Genomic DNA, 6,000 nt, shown 5'->3' on the forward strand with positions numbered 1-6,000 from the left:
ACTTGCCATAGCAAGACACCACTGTGCCCGCGCTCCAGCACATCCACCAACGTGTCGCTCTGGGACCCCTCCAGGCGTACGTGGCGGAAGGTTGTGCAGCTTGCGGTGCGCGGTGGCAAGCGGCGCTGACAAGTTTGCCATCGTGGCGTGCGGTGGCGCCCCTGACGGTCCCTTTTTGCACTGTTTAGGCGACACAGACGGGCATTTATTGCCCTTGTCCCCTGCCGTCAGGGTTAGGTATGATACACTGTAGCAGGTAGCTGTACCTACTGCAGCACCTTTCCATTTTTACCCTTTACCTCCGTTGCCACCTGTCGGTGACCCCTTGAGCATATAAAAGGAGGCCCGTGTGCAACGTAGGGGGGTTAGCTGGTTCGAAAAACACTCACGCTCGGTCTCGTTAGCCGCAGGTGTGTACTGTAGCACTCCGCGCTCCCGAGCAAGAAATCAATACAAACCACAAAGCAGGAGTAGGGTTTTACGCATTCGTGCGGCCCGAACCTGGGTAAATCGCTCGCGTGCATCGCCTCGATTTGCTCTTTGCACGATCTCCGCCCCCGCCGAACCGAAAGGGACCCGCTCCGCCGGTCCCATAGGTGCCCGTGGATCAGTACCCCGGCATCTTTGGCGCGCCAGGTAGGGGGGCGTCGAAGTTGTGTGAACCAGATCCGGCGTTCTCGCGAGTTAGATCTTCATCATCTTCATCGACATGCCGCCGAAGAAGAAGGTTTCGGAGGCGGCTGCTTCGTCTGCGCCGAACCCACCATCGCCGGAGCAAACGGCTGATGGGGCAGGCGCCGGCGGAAGAACGGGCGTCGACGAGGGAGCTCACGGTGCTGCCAGGTCCAAGGACAAGGCTGCGCTGCCCATCGGCGGCGTAGCCGGCTCCCACAACGACCAGGCGCACTCCAAGACCTCGGCGTCCATACATGCACCGCGCCCGTCTCAGGAGGCGCGGGACCGGCAGCGTCATGGTACTCACGGTACCATGCGTTTGCTAGATCAAGATCGAGCTGGTGGATCTCGGAGCGCTCAGGACCACCATGCACGCCAACATGCTGGCGCGAGCGAGACACGGTCGCCTAGACGGAATACTGCTCCTTCTAACGTGGTTAGAAGTCCGAGCACATCCTGCTCCTCGCACCGTTTGCCACCGCCACCCGCCACTGCAGCAGAAGCTTTGGCGCGAGCTCAGCTGCTCCTAGATTACCCTCCAACGGCAGACAAGATCGACGACTGGAGGGCTACCATCCAGAGTCTCTTCGGCTTCGCCAACGGCGACACTCCACGGCAGTCGAGCACGTCGCAGCCGCGGCAAGTCAGCCAGGCACGAGCCGGTGGCGACAAGACCGGCGGGGGTGCAACCTCTGTGCACTCTCCGCCCCGAAGGCCAAGATCGCTGACTCGCCGGATCCACCTCGACAGCGACTCCACCGGGTCATCAGATCCGCGAGCTCGCCGCGATCAGCGCCAAGTTCTTCAAGAACGACAACAAGAAGACGCTCGTACTCGCATCGAGCGCCGAAGAGAAGCGCGACGTCAATCAGACCAGCGCGCTGGGCCCTCTGTCGACATGCATGCGCCAGGGGAACCAGGCGACTTGCCGTACGCGGTAGGTTGCCCTGCGTTCACTCGTGAGCTGCGGCAAGTCCAGTGGCCCAGCACGAAGAATTTCAAACCAGATGTGCCAGAGAAGTACGACGGCAAGTCGCATCCGTCGGAGTTCCTCAGCATCTACACCATCGCGGTGCAGGCTGCTGGGGGTCGGGACGATAAGATCCTTGCCAACTACTTCCCGTTGGTGCTCAAGCCCAACGTCAGGTCCTGGCTCATGCACTTGCCGGACAACTCCATATCCTCCTGGGCAGATCTATGCCATCAGTTTGTCGGCGCCTTTATAGGCGGCCACAAACCTCATGGCCAAGAGAGTGATCTTCATCTGCTCGTCCAGAAGGAAGGAGAGCCCCTGCGCAAGTACATTCAGAGGTTCAGCCGTGTACAGTACAACATCCCAGACGTCCACCCTGCCGCGGTCATCAGCGCATTTCATCAGAACGTGCGTAACCGCAGGATGCGGGAGGAGATGGCGATGTGCAGGATCAGAGACGTCAGTGAGCTATATGCCCTGGCCGACAAGTGTGCACGCGCTGAGGAAGGGAGGAGACTCCCCGGAGAGAATGCAGGAGCAGAAGGATCTGACAGCGAGGATGCTGCCCGGCAAAGAAAAACCGGCGGCGGAACAGGAAGAAGAAAGGCAAAGGGGTGCTAGTCGTTAAGCAGTCCAGCAACGAAGGTGGCGCCAAGCAGGCCAAGGTTGGTATCTCCGGCAAGGAGATTGCCGCGTGCGCCAACTGCCAAGCTGTGGCGGTCGCCGACAAGCAGGACGGCTCCGACAAGCAATACTGCAGGATTCACCGAACCAAGGGCTATGACCTCCAAAGCTGCAAAAAGCTGAGTACAAGCGACGCGACAAGGAGAGGGCCCAAGGAGGTGCTGGAGAATCCGGCAAGAAGCGCGCCGGCCGGGGAGGACGCCGCGGCAAGGCCAAGCAGCGGCAAGGAGACAGACCTCCCCGCGGCCGCAACAACGATGAAGACGACGATGACGACGAAGACATGGATGATGTTGAGACCAGTGAGCAGGAGTTTCAGAAAGCCACAGAGGTCTTGTGCGTTGACGGTGGTGCTTCTCTGCATGCTTCGCACCGCCAACTCAAACAGTGGGTGCGGGAAGTCAATGCAGCAGAACCACCCATCGAATCGCGCAAGCTTCTGAAGTGGTCCAGCACGCCTATCATCTTTGACATTGAGGACCACCCTGATCGCACAACTGCAGTCGGGTGTTTGCCGATGTTGGTTTCACCAACTATCCGCAACCTCAAGGTCACCAAGATGCTAGTTGACGGCGGGGCCGGCTTGAACCTGATCTCCTCCGCTGTGCTCCAAAAACTCCAGATCCCTGACAGCGAGCTCAAAGAGACCGGCACATTCCAAGGAATCAACCCGGGAAGGAGCAAGCCGAAGGGGAAAGTCACGCTGCCAGTAACATTTGGCAGCGAGCTGAACTTCAGGACTGAGAGGGTCACATTTGACGTTGCCGATATTCCATTGCCTTACAATGGTATACTTGGCCGTCGAGCACTCACCAAGTTCATGGCAGCCTCTCATTACGCATATAACATGCTGAAGATGCCAGGCCCGATAAGCGTCATCTCTGTCCCCGACGACAAGAAGGATGCTCTTATCTGTGCCGACAAGATCTACCGGGAAGCAGCAGCCGCAGCAGATCACAAGTCACTTGCTGCTGAAGCTCCCGGGGGGAAGAAGATCAAGTCCGGCAAGAGTTCTGATGCCCACTCCGGCAAGCGCACCTCTTCGGAGTGCTGCGCTGCCGTCGAGGACGCACCATCGAGCTCCACCGGCAAGTGTAAGAAGACGATGGTAGCTCCGCCAGAGACGAAGAAGGTGTCCGCCAAGGAGGACGGCACTGGTGGTACCTTCACCATCAGTGCCACTCTCGACCCTAAATAGGAAAGCGCGCTCGTTGCTTTCCTGCGGGCGAATGTTGACGTGTTTGCGTGGCAACCGTCTGACATCCCCGGTGTTCCCAGGAAAGTGATTGAGCACTACCTTGCCGTTTGTCCTCATGCGCGGCCCGTCAAGCAGAAGGTCAGGAAGCAGGCAGTGGAGCGCCAAGAATTTATTGCAGAAGAGATCAAGAAACTGGAAGCAGCAGGCCTTGTCAGTGGAGTGCTCCATCCTACGTGGTTGGCCAATCCTGTAGTCGTGCGCAAGGCAAACGGGAAATGGAGACTCTGTATCGATTTTACCGATGTTAACAAAGCTTGTCCCAAAGACCCATTTCCTTTGCCACGCATTGACCAGATTGTTGACTCCACAGCCGGATGTGATTTGCTTTCATTTCTTGACGCATATTCAGGATATCATCAAATCTTCATGGCAGAAGAAGATGAGGAGAAAACCGCATTTATTACTCCATGTGGCACGTACTGTTTCATACGGATGCCTTTCGGATTAAAAAATGCTGGTTCAACATTTGCAAGGGTAGTTCATGTCGCTCTTGCGCCGCAAATACACAGAAATGTGGAAGCATACATGGATGATATAGTGGTCAAGAGCAAGGACAGAGCAACTTTGATCCAAGATTTAGACGAGACCTTTGCAAATCTGCGCAAGATCAGCCTCAAGATCAACCCCGAGAAGTGTGTGTTTGGAGTCCCCTCCGGCAAGCTTCTCGGGTTCTTCGTGTCTCAGCGGGGAATTGAAGCCAATCCGGACAAGATCAAGGCCATTGAGCAGATTGAAGTACCCAAGCGCGTCAAAGATGTACAAAGACTTGCCGGTTGCGTGGCTGCTCTCAGCAGGTTTATCTCTAGGTCTGCTGAGTGCGCCCTGCCCTTTTTCAAATTATTGAAAAGGCAGGTCCAATGAGATGGACTCCGGAAGCGGAGGCTGCGCTGCAAGACTTGAAGAGGTACCTGTCCTCCCCTCCAATACTTGTCGCACCTAAGCCACAAGAGAAGTTGCTGCTGTACATAGCGGCAACCAATCAAGTGGTTAGTGCTGCGTTAGTAGCAGAGAGGGAGGCAGACGATGAGCCAGCAACCACGGCAAGCGCATCCAGCGACAAGCAGGGCGCTCCCCCGACAAGCTCTGGTCCCGACAAAGATAAATCTGCGCAGATGCGAGAAGAGATACAGAAGAAAATGGTGCAGCGCCCAGTTTACTTTGTCAGCTCCCTTCTGCAGGGGGCTAGGTCAAGGTACTCTGGCGTGTAGAAATTGCTTTTCGGCCTTCTCATGGCCTCGAGAAAGCTGCGCCATTACTTCCAAGCACATGAGATCACAGTTGTCACTCGCTTTCCGCTGAAGAGGATACTGCAGAATCCAGAAGCGACAGGCAGGATTGTTGAGTGGGCACTGGAACTGTCAAGCTTTGGCCTCAAATTTGAAAGTACTTCAACTATCCAGAGCAGAGCATTGGCAGAATTTATAGCAGAATGGACGCCAACACCAGAGGAAGAAATTCCAGAAACGAGCATCCCCGACAAGGAAGCAAGCAAAGTGTGGCTGATGTACTTTGATGGTGCCTTTTCGCTGCAAGGCGCCGGCGCTGGTGTGCTGCTTGTCGCACCCACCGGAGAGCACCTCAAGTACGTAGTCCAGATGCACTTTCCCAAGGAGCAAGCAACAAACAATACTGCAGAGTATGAGGGCTTGCTTGCCGGTCTCCGGATCGCGGCAGACCTTGGGATCAAGAAGCTCATTGTCAGGGGTGACTCATAGCTTGTCGTCCGCCAAGTAAACAAGAGTTATCAGAGTCCGTTGATGGAAGCTTACGTCGACAAAGTGAAAAAACTAGAAGAACACTTTGACGGCCTACAAATGGAACATGTTCCAAGAGCTCAGAACGCCATTGCAGATGGCCTGTCAAAGTGCGCCGCACTTAAGTTACCTGTGGAACCAGGGATCTTTGTGCTCAAGCTGACTCAACCGTCCGTGACGCCATCAACTGGACAGAGCAAGAAGAGGAAGTTGGTTTCTGGTGACTATTTGCCGGCAGAGCTCCCCGAAGCCGCCGCCAAGAAGGTCCCCAAGATCAACGCCAAGAGCGCTACGGAGCAATCTGCTCCGGCAAGCCCTAGGGTTTGTTCCGTTGAAGCAGAAGCTCCCGACAAGTTTTGCTCCGGCAAGCTTGCCGGGGAACGACACGCTCCGGCAGAACGGCAGGTTCTCGCCGTAGAAGCGGACGTTCCCGCAGCAGTCCCCAAGATCAACGCCAAGAGCGCTGCGGAGCAATCTGCTCCGGCAAGCCCTAGGGTTTGTTCCGTTGAAGCAGAAGCTCCCGACAAGTTTTGCTCCGGCAAGCTTGCCGGGGAACGACACGCTCCGGCAGAACGGCAGGTTCTCGCCGTAGAAGCGGACGTTCCCGCAGCAGTCCCCAAGATCAACGCCAAAAGCGCTGAGGAGCAGTCTGCTCC

Source organism: Triticum urartu, chromosome 1 (assembly GCF_003073215.2).
Source record: "Triticum urartu cultivar G1812 chromosome 1, Tu2.1, whole genome shotgun sequence".
NCBI classification, from domain to species: Eukaryota; Viridiplantae; Streptophyta; class Magnoliopsida; order Poales; family Poaceae; genus Triticum; species Triticum urartu.